The sequence below is a fragment of the Arachis ipaensis genome, chromosome B5 (assembly GCF_059453495.1).
Source record: "Arachis ipaensis isolate K30076 ecotype BB chromosome B5, ASM5945349v1, whole genome shotgun sequence".
Classification (NCBI taxonomy): domain Eukaryota; kingdom Viridiplantae; phylum Streptophyta; class Magnoliopsida; order Fabales; family Fabaceae; genus Arachis; species Arachis ipaensis.
This window is the reverse complement of record NC_142440.1, coordinates 69,275,111-69,286,402: the sequence shown is the minus strand read 5'-3', so window position 1 is coordinate 69,286,402 and position 11,292 is coordinate 69,275,111. Positions and strand designations below refer to the sequence as shown.

Here is an 11,292-nt window from a genome sequence, read left to right as displayed (position 1 = left end):
GAAGAGGGGTATAGTTATGGTATTTCCTGGGCTTCTCTATGGATTGGTCTTACTTTTTTCTTGACTCTTTATCTTTATCCCGAGTTAGGTAGGAGAACCCGGCTTTGGAGGTTTCCCCTAGTCAGAAGTTTTCCTCCATGTTGATGTAGGGTGCTTCTTAGATATGGAGTGGCTGAAGGGTCCCTTACGTACACCGTTGATGAGTCCATGAGAGTTGCTTTTGTGGGGAGGCTCTGTATGTCGAGGCATGCTTTATTGAACCTTTCCATGTAGCTTCGGAGGCTTTCCTAATCTCTCTGCTTAATCCCTAGCAGGCTTGGAGCATCTTTGGCTTTATCCTTTTGTATGGAGAACCTAGCTAGGAATTTTTTGGCGAGGTCATTGAAGCTCGTGATTGATCTTGGTGGTAGACTGTCGAACCACTTTATAGCTGTTTTGGTGAGGGTAGTCGGGAAGGCTTTACAGCGGGTGGCGTCTAAGGCGTCTGTGAGATACATCCGGCTCCTGAAGTTGCTGAGGTGGTGCTGGGATCCAATGTTCCATAATTTGGGGTCATGTCAGGAGCTTTAAATTCCTTTGGAACTTTAGCTTTCATGATTTCCTTCGTGAACGGGTCTTGCTTTCTGTGGGGGCTAGCTTCACGATTGGATTGTGTAGCTTTAGCTTTGAGGTTGGCTTTGAGCTTTTGGAGTTTCTCTTCCTGCTCTCTACGCCGTCTTGTTTCTCTTCGCAGATCCCGCTCGGCTTCTCATTGTCTCTTGGCTCCTTGGTCAAGTTGTTTAAGGCGATTTTGCTGGTCACAGATGGTATCTTTGATTTCTGTGTTCGGTGTACCGTTTTCCAATCCGGAAGTGTGGTCGTTGTCTACCATGGTGTTTTGGAATGACTTATAGGGTTCTCCGGCAGTGGCGGCAATGTTCTGAGGGTTACCTGAAACAGGGTGGTCGATCTCGGGTGAAACCTTCTAGTCTGGTTATAGCTGTCGCGTTCGACTTGTTGTAGCGGAGTTGCTTAGTCCTCGATCATCGGTGGGTGGTGGTACCTGCAAGACACTTTGATGCTTAAGTCAGTACGGGCTTTAGGCAGGTTTTTTGTAGAATTGGAGTATGAGTTATACCTGGGTGCACCAGGGTATTTATAGTAGTGTTTAGCGATCTTCTTTTGAGATAAGTTTGTTATCTTATCTTTATCTTTTGTGGGTGAGATCATTATCTTTGGCTAACCGCCTTCTAGTGGGCGGTGGTTCTTTTACCGTGGGCCTCCTTAGGCCTCTGTGGTGATTTGTCCGAGCTCTTTATGAAGAGTTCGGCAGTGGACCAACCTTTAAAGCGGTCGGTCGCTTTGTCTTCTTCCAACCCGGACCTTATAGCTCGGTCCAGGGTATGAACAGTCAGTACTGGCTTTAGGCAGGTTTTTTGTATAATTGGAGTATGAGTTATACCTGGGTACTCCAGTGTATTTGTAATAGTGTTTAGTGATCTTCCTTTGAGATAAGTTTGTTATCTTATATTTACCTTTTGTGAGTGAGATCATTATCTTTGGCTAACCGCCTTCTAGTGGGCGTGGTTCTTTTACCGTGGGCCTCTTTGGGCCTCTGTGGCGATTTGTCTTATCTCTTTATGAAAAGGTCGGCAGTGGACAAACCTTTAAAGAGATCAGTCACTTTGTTTTCGTCCGACCCAGACCTTATAGCTCGGTCCAAGGTATGAACAGTAGTGTTATGTGATTGTGTGCTAGCGAGCTTTGACAAGATGTCTACTCAGTGATTTTGTTCTCTGAGAATATGATGATATTTCAAATTTTGAAAAATGAGCTATTAGTATTATGACAATATCTAAGTATTTATAGGATCTTTTACTTGAAAAGCTTCATTTACTTGTTGTACTACCAGTAAAGTATCATAGTGTACCTTTATTACTGAAATGTTTAATTCAATGGCTAACCTTACGCCAGCAATAAGTGCTTCATATTCGTCCTAATTGTTGTTGGCCTTGAAGGAAAAGCGTAGAGAATGCTCTAAAACTATTCTATTTTGGTCCTCTAGAAGAATTCCTGCCCCTGACCCTTGAGGGTTAGTGATAAACCCCAATTTTGTGGTTTATCTTGCGTAGAATTTGGGGGGTTTTATCAATATTTGTCACACTTATTCATATAAATCGCATAGTTTTGTGTCTCCTTCCTATTTTTTCTTCATGGTTCAAAACATGCTTCTTTAACGCTAAAAATGCCAAATTTTAATCCTCTTCTATTACCATTTGATGTCGTGATGTGTTTGTTAAGTGGATTTTGGATCTATAGGGCAAGGATGGCCTAGAAGATGGAAAGGAAGCATGCACAAGTGGAAGGGACGTGAGAATAAAGCTTTGGAAAATTGGTGGCGATGCGTTGATGCACGAAAATCTGTATCACTACAAATTTCCTTTGGCAAGTATACCGAATTATCGTCAAGTAAAAACTAACAATAGAGTGAGGTCGAATCCCATAGGGATTGATTGGTTGAGCAACTTTAATTAGAGGATTGTTCTAGTTGAACTGAACAGATTTGAAATGGGAATTGCAGAAAGTAAAATGGCAGAAAACATAATTTGCAAGAAATGTAAATGACTGAAAGTAAAGGAGCTAAATGTAAATTGCAGAAAGTAATTGCAGAAAATTAAACTTGCAGGAATTTAAATGGGAATGGGGTGATTAAGCATAAATGTAAACAGCAAAATTAAAGAGAATGGAAAAGATCAGAAATGGGGGATTCATTGGGCTTAGGAGATGCTGCATTCTCCGAATCAAATTCATTCTCATATCTTCCTCAATCAATGCATTCATTGATCTCTTGGCAATCTTAGGTGATTGAATCCCAATTCCTTGGCAATCCAATCTCTCTAAGCTTGAACAATTTCCCAATTCCTTGATCTAATTACTCATGGGAAGAGACGAAGTTTGGTCACTGATTATACCATACACTTTCATAGATCAAAGTATTGGTAGGATTACATGTCACTATATCCATCCAACCCCCAACCTAATCCGATGTGAGAAAATATTTCTAGCATGATTTCCTCATTCCTCTTCCAAGGTTTACAGGAAATCCAAATATGAACAATTTCTGTCCCGAGACAATTGCTCAATTGGATGAAGATTGAAAGCTTTCAAGCAAATCAAGAGAAAAGAAAGAAGAAGAATGAAAATTACAAATGATCCATTGAATCACAACAGAGCTCCCTAACCCAATGAAATGGAGTTTAGCTATTCATAGCTCTGGAATTGGAAATTGAAATTGTAAATTACATTCTTGATTCATCACTACTATTTTTCCACCCTTCAATAGGTTTTTCTTGGTTAGCAACTCCTTCATGCATTTGATATATGATGGCATCTATTGAAGGGCTTCAATGAAGGGAATGTTGATATGGATAGACTTGAATGTATCTAGGAATCTAGAATATGTCCTCTCTTTTTCACCACCCCTGAGCCTCTGAGGAAATAGTGCCTTTGGTATATATGGTTTCAGGATTTCCTTCCCCATTGATTCCTTCATTTGTGCATGGTTGACTCCTTGTTCTTTCTCTTCTAGGATCTCCTGTGGAACTCCTTGAGTATGCTCTGATGGCTTGCTAATTTCTTCCTCCAAAATTTCTTCATCTCTTAGAGTGATCGCCTTGCATTCTTCCCATCTCACATTCTTGGTCTCTTCTCTTGGGTTCTTCTCAGTATCACTTGGAAAGCTGTCAGTAGGCTTAGGAATTTGCTGAGAGAGGTATCCTACTTGAGCTTCAAGCTTCTTGATGGTATCTCCCCGATTCTTTATATTAGACCTTACTTCATTCTTGAATGCCTTGTTGTCTTGAACCTTCTTGCATAGATCTCCAAGCAAGGCCTTAATTCGGGATAGTCTATCCTCAGATGGCGATGGTAGATTGGAATTTGGAGACTGAGAATGGCTATTTTGGGCTTGATATGCAGGCTGGAAAGAGTTGTTGTGTGGGGTTTGGTATGGTATTTGATTGGATTGTTGGTAAATGGAATTATGGTAATGGTTGGAGTTTTGAGGTCTCTGGTCTTGGTTTTGGTTTTGCTGGTTTTCCCACCCAAAGTTTGGGTGGTTCTTCCAACTAGGGTGATAAACCACTATTTTATGGTTTATATTGTGTTTAATTGTGTGGTTTTATCATGATCCTTACCCACTTATTCATTAAATTAGCATGCATTTAGATTTCCTTCCTGAATTTATTACATGTTTGAAAACTGTTTCCTAGAGACTTTAATTATTTATTTTTAATTCTCCTTTATTCCATTCTATGTCGTGATCTGTGTGTTGAGTGTTTCAGACTTTACAGGGCATAAATGAGTTGGAGATTGGAAATGAAGCTAGCAAAAATGGAAGTGACGCGGTCGCATGGCACACGCAGCCACGCGGATTGGAAAAGCTAAAGCGACGCGGTAGCGTGGACGACGCGAACGCGTGCAAGGAAAAACGCGAATGACGCGTCCGCATGGATGACGCGATCGCGTGACATGTGTGATCTGCATAATCTGCAGAATTCGTTGGAGGCGATTTTGGACCTTATTTCGACCTAGTTTTCGGCCCGGAACAGCGGACTAGAGCCAGAGAATATGCAGAAACAAAAGGACAGCATTCATTCTATACAGTAGACAGTTTTAGATCTAGTTTTACTCCCTTAGGTTTTTCTCTCTATGTTTTGAGAATTTTAATTTTCAATTGGTCTTAGCATTGGAACATTGAGAAGAGTTATTTCCTCATCAAGACTTCATCATCCTAGTTCGTTCTCTTAACTTGGTTTTATTCTTCCATGTTCTTTGCTTTGTTCAATTTTGTCATTTGGATACTTTCATGATTATTTAATACAAGGGTTATTTCTTCCATTTAAATTTATTTTCCATTCCAATAATCATGTCTTCTTTTAATTCCCTTTCATGTGTTATGGATTTATTATTTACAATGAGTGAGTAGTTCCCTCACTTGATGGGGAGTTGATTGAAAGGAACTCTTGAGTTGGAAGGATTGAAAGAAAAATTGTAATTGGGTTAACTATTGGATTGTTATCTAATCACTAACACCAATCCCTTTGAACTAAGTGGGTTGCAATTTGTGAACAGATCTAGCATTCCAACTTGTTTGACTTTCCTTTACCTAGTAAAGGATAACCAAACAGAACAACCATTAATTATAAATTAATCTTAAAATCACTCCATCAACAGTAGAAATCCCAACTAATCAACTCCCAGTCAAGGCTTTTATTCATATTAATTAAATTTCCTCAATTTAATTTCCAATTTACTTAACTCAACTTCTTGGAACATCTGATTAATAAAATAGCACACTTTCTGCAACTCGTTGGGAGACGACCTGGGACTTAAAACTCCCAGTAATTTTTAATTTAAACTCTCTGTGACATATTTCTAAATTGATAGGCAGATTTTTGGTTAGTTAACCATTTTTGAGTGTAGATCATAGGCTTGTCTTGATGAGTTTCCAACTTAATTGGCTTGCTCCCAATCACCTCCTTCCTCTACATTGAACTCTTCTTGAGCTGGTGGTTGAGTATTGACTGCTGCAACTTGATTCCTCTCTATCTACTTGGTGAGGTCAGCCAATTGCTTAGTGATTAGCTTGTTTTGAGCTAGCAATGCATCCATGTGATTCAGCTCCATCACCCCTCTATTGGTGCTTCTATCAGAGGCATAGAAGTATTCATTGTTGGCTATAGTTTCTATGACATCTGTGGCCTCATCAATTGTCTTCTTTTTATTAAGAGAGCCTCTTGAAGAGTGATCTAGAGCCTTCTTTGATTCTTGTGACAATCCTTCATAGAAAATATGCAGCTATACCCATTCATTGAACATGTCCGGAGGGCACTTTCATGTCAATTCCTTGTATCTCTCCCATGCTTCATAGAGAGTTTCACCATCTTATTGTCTGAATGTTTGTACCTCAGCCCTCAATCTGTTAACTCTTTGAGGAGGGTAAAATCTTACCAAGAACTTATTCACCACATCTTCCCAAGTTGTCAAACTCTCCTTTGGAAAAGACTCTAGCCACTTTGATGCTTTATCCCTGAGAGAAAAGGGAAACAAAAGCAATCTGTAAGTGTCAGGATGAACACCATTGGACTTCACAATATCACATATTCTCAAAAATGTGGTTAGATATTGATTGGGATCTTCTTGGGCACTTCCTCTAAATAAGCAATTGTTTTGAACAAGGGTGATGATCTGTGCCTTTAACTCAAAGTTATTAGCATGAATGGTTGATTTTAGGATGCTACTCCCACAATTCCCAGGGTTTAGGTTGATGTAAGAGCCTAGAACTCTTCTCTCCTGCCCAACATGGTTGCCTGTACCTTCTCCAGCATGATTATGAACTTCTTCCTCCATTGTAACGTCCAGATCTTCTTCCAACTCTTCTTCACCAACTATGCCTTTACCTCTTACTTCCCTCCTTAGTCTAAGGAAGGTCCTCTTTGGTTCACTATCAAAAGAAGCTGATGCTCCTCCTCTTCTACCTAACATACACTAAACAACAAGCAAATAGCAAGTGGAGAAGTAACTTTTGTTGAGAGTTATGGTTAGAGTGGTTAGTGCAATTGATCAAACAGTTAGTGGATTAGTGTGCTAGAAAGTAAATGATCAAAGAAAAATAACTTAAATTGCAGAACAAAGCAGTAAATACTAAAATTAAAACTGATCAAAAGAAAAGAGAAGTGTTCAATCTAGTTATCCTCTAATTTAATCATTTTCAATCCAAAATCAATCACCGGCAACGGTGCCATAAACTTGATGCACGAAAATCTGTATCGCTACAAATTTCCTTCGGCAAGTATACCGAATTATCGTCAAGTAAAAACTCATAATAGAGTGAGGTCGAATCCCACAGGGATTGATTGGTTGAGCAACTTTAATTAGAGGATTGTTCTAGTTGAACTAAACAGATTTGAATTAGGAATTACAGAAAGTAAAATGGCGAAAAACGTAAATTGCAAGAAATGTAAATGACTGAATGTAAAAGAGCTAAATGTAAATTGTAGAAAGTAATTGTAGGAAATTAAACTTGCAGAAATTTAAATGGGAATGGGGTGATTGAGCATAAATGTAAATAGCAGAATTAAAGAGAATGGAAAAGATCAGAAATGGGTGATTCATTGGGCTTAGGAGATGCTGCATTCTCCGGATCAAATTCATTCTCATCTCTTCCTCAATCAATGCATTCATTGATCTCTTGGCAATCTTAGGTGATTGAATCCTAATTCCTTGGCAATCCAATCTCTCTAGGCTTGAAAAATTACACAATTCCTTAATCTAATTGCTCATGGGAAGAGATGAAGTTTGGTCACTGATTATACCACACACTTTCATAGATCAAAGTATTGGTAGGATTACATGTCACTATATCCATCCAACCCCCAACCTAATCCGATGTGAGAAAGCATTTCTAGCATGATTTCCTCATTCCTCTTCTAAGGTTTAGAAGAAATCCAAGTATAAACAATTTCTCTTCCGAGACAATTGCTCAATTGGATGAAGATCAAAAGCTTTCAAGTAAATCAAGAGAAAAGAAAGAAGAAGAAGAATTAAAACTACAATTGATCCATTGAATCACAAAAAAGCTCCCTAACCCAATGAAATGGGGTTTATCTGTTCATAGCTTTGGAATTGGAAATTAAAATTGTAAATTGCATTCTGAAAGTAAAATTGAATTGCAAAAAGTAATACAAGAAGTGTTTGCAATCCTGGATCCCCCAGGTGCCAATCTCCCTTTCTAACTTAAATTCTATCCTATTTATACACTCTCTTCATTCAGTCTTAAAGTCTTGAATATGGGCTTTGGTCCTTGTTGAAGCTAGTTGAAAGTGGCTTTGAGTGATGTTGACATGGGCTTAAGCTAACCAATGTTCATGAGCTTGCATGGGTGCCACTGGAAATAGGTCAGCATGGATCGTTAGCAACTAACGTTGGTGGTCACTAACTTTGGTCATCATTCCCCTTAAAGCATTGAGGAACGTTAGAGGCAACGTTAGTGCACCAACGTTACTGCCAACGTTGGACTTGTCACGCGTACGTGTCGCCCACACGTACGCGTCAAACTGGATTTTTGCCATTTTGCGCATGCGTGTGACTTGCCATTTTTCCATGGTCACGCGTACGTGTCATATCAAAAATTTCCAACTCTTTCATCGCATACGTTGGTGAGCAACGTTGGAGGCAGTGTTAGCACACCAATGTTGGCCTTGTCACGCGTACGCGTCACCCATGCGTACGCGTGGATTGTTAATTTCCCATGCTCACGCGTACGCGTCGGCCACACGTGCGCGTCACAGCCAAATTTTTTAATCTCAAAAATGAAATTTGATCGCAGACGTTGGGGGTAACATTGGTTCACCAATGTTCCCTCCAACGTTGCACACTTGTACGTATGCACACTGCCTTGTGCGTGTGCACACTTGCAATTTTTCTTCTTGTGCGTACACACACAACGCTGTGCATCGCACACAAGGCAATTCTTTCAATTCCAGTTTTGAGATTAGTCAAGAACATTGGGGGTAACGTTGGTTCACCAATGTTCCCTCCAACATTGGCACCCCTTTCTCTTCAAACGTTGCCAGCAACATTGGTGAGCCAGCTTTGGCCACCAACATTGCACTTTAGCTCTTTGAAACGTTGGTGGCAACATTGGTGAGCTAACTTTGGCCACCAACGTTGCCTTCTCTGCTTCTTTCTCACCATTCCTCTGCTTCTCTTCACCTATCATCAACCAAACAAATGCATCAAAACTTTGCCATAATCACAAGATTTTTGCACCATTCATATCATCAAGTAAATCTAGCATAAATCTCATGAAAATATATCAATTTAACCATGTTTGATTGAATCAAGACTTGCATGAAATTCTCATCCAATTACTTACTTATTTCTCAAGAAAGTGTATGAAACCTAATGAAAACTAATGAAAAAGGCTTGTGAAACAAGTCTAGATGCCCTGGCATCACGCGTACGCATGGGCGACGTGCACGCATGGTCGTGTGTAGCTGAGACTGGCACGCATAAGCTGATGCACTCGCGTGGTAGTGCGAAACCCCACTGACACGTACGCATGACCGACATGTACGCGTGGCTTGAAGAGCTCATATGACGTGCACACGTGACCGACGCGCACGCATGGCTCCCAGCACGTGATTCATTAATGAAATCATGGGTGGCGATTTCTGCAAGGCTCCAGGCCCAAATCCAACTTGCTTCTACATGGAAAAGACACAAGGATTGATGGAGGAGGAGATGACTCACTCATACACACCACGCATATAATTTTAGCTAGTTTTTTGTTCTTGTTTTCTAGAGAGTGAGAAACCCTTACCCCTCTCTAGATTTAGTTTGTTTTGATCTTCCGTTATTGAATTTCTGAATTGGTCTTGTTAATTCTAGTTTCAATTACTTAATTTTAGTTCTCTAGTTATAATTTTGTTTAGATCTTGTGTTAGAATTGTGTTTTCTTGTTATTTTTCCTTTCTCTTCTTATTTTATGAACTTTGTTGATTTTGAATCTCTATTAGTGCATTGATGTTTTTCATGATTGATAGTGTTAATTGAGTTGTTTTCTATTGATAATTGTTAGTGGGTACTTGTAATTTCCAATTAATTTTGCAATCTAAATATGTCTTTAGTTAGTGCCTACCATGTGTTTGATGAAATGTTTCCTTTGATTATAGAGTAGTTTTCTATACTCTTGGCCTAGGCTAAGGAAATTAGGTGACCTTGAGTCATTGAGTCTAATTGAATTGGTGATTTGAGAACCCTTAGTGGTCAAATTGATACCCACTGACACTAATCTACTACTAAGCTCATTAGTAGGTGGATTAGTACTTATGAGTTAAGATTGACCAAGCCATTTGACATACTTAACTTGTAGAAGTAGACTTAATGGGCTTGGTTACTCATAATTGTCATTATATGGTTATTAGATAAGGATGGTGACCCGAATTCCTATGCCAAGCCAAGAGTCCCTTTTTATAATTCATATTTAAACCTAAAAATCCCAATTGCTTGATTCTTGTTATAGTTAGCTTAGTTGTTTACTTAGTTCTAGAGTAGAAATAGATTTATATGTTCCCTTGCTAGATTGCATTTACTTATACCTTGCTTTAATTGCTTTGATTTTGTTTCTTACACTTTAAGATTCTTGCATGCTGAGCTTTAGTAGTTTAAATTCTTGTTTATGACCCCAACCCCGGAATTCTAACCAATATTGATGCACATGTTTGCCCATTCTCTTGAGGACGACCCGAGACTAATACTCTCGGTTACTTTTTATTGGGGTTGAATTTGTGACAACCATATCAAAATTTGACCAAGAGAACTATTTGTTGGTTTAGGACTATACTATGACATGATTTTCTATTGCTAAAATTCTAGACTGACAATAGTTCTTCCATCAAATTTTTGGCACCGTTGCCGGGGAATGGTTGTAATGTGTGCTTTGATATTGGTTATGTGAATATGTGAATATTGTAGATAGTTTACTTGCTTTCATTAGTTTGTTTTTAGTTTAGATTTCATTTCATGCATGAGCTATGACTTCTAAGTTGAATGACTCGGTCTCAACCGCATTCTAGCTTAGTCGAGTTTGATCCCAAAATTGAAAGAACCTTACTTTATACTCGGCAAGCTAGGCGGTAGTTGGATTACACGGCTAGTGCTTCAGCCTCTCTTGATGAACCTTCCGGAACACAAGACAAAACCGAGAGTGATCTAGAGTCCACATTCAGCAAAGGAACTTTCTATTCCTCTGTTGGCACTACTGATACATCCTTGCATAATACAGGTGAAAACCACATGGCGGAGCCATGTAGGACTAACTTGCACAAGAAAGGAGCACCGGATCTCATTCTTTAACCGTTGCAAGCTAGGTATCCAAATCTTGATCCAAATTTTGAGCTGAAGATTAGTCTGATTAACTTGTTGCCTAAGTACCATGGACTACCGGGCCAAGACCCCATTAGGCACTTGAGATACTTTCAAGTATCTTGTTCTACAGCTCGAAGGCATGGTGCTGATGAGATTGCCATCATGGTTTTTGCTTTCCCTTTCTCTCTTGAGGGACAAGCAAAAGAATGGTTCTACTCCTAACCTGATGAAGTGGTGATTGAATGGGACTTATTAAGAAGAGAATTCTTAGATAAGTTCTTTCCTCCAGAGAAGACTGACTATATCCAGAAGGAAATTTCTGGTATAATTGATAAACCTCTATTTCATGGTTTATCTTGTGCTCATTTGAGTAGTTTTTAT

The 11,292-nt window shown here is 39.3% G+C and overlaps 1 non-coding gene across 1 annotated transcript; it reads left to right on the top strand.

Moving 5' to 3' along the window:
- Positions 1-5,855: 5,855 nt before the first annotated feature.
- Positions 5,856-5,961, top strand: LOC148564544 (small nucleolar RNA R71). The gene has a single exon (XR_015885013.1). It is a non-coding gene; the product is annotated as a small nucleolar RNA R71 (small nucleolar RNA).
- Positions 5,962-11,292: the final 5,331 nt, after the last annotated feature.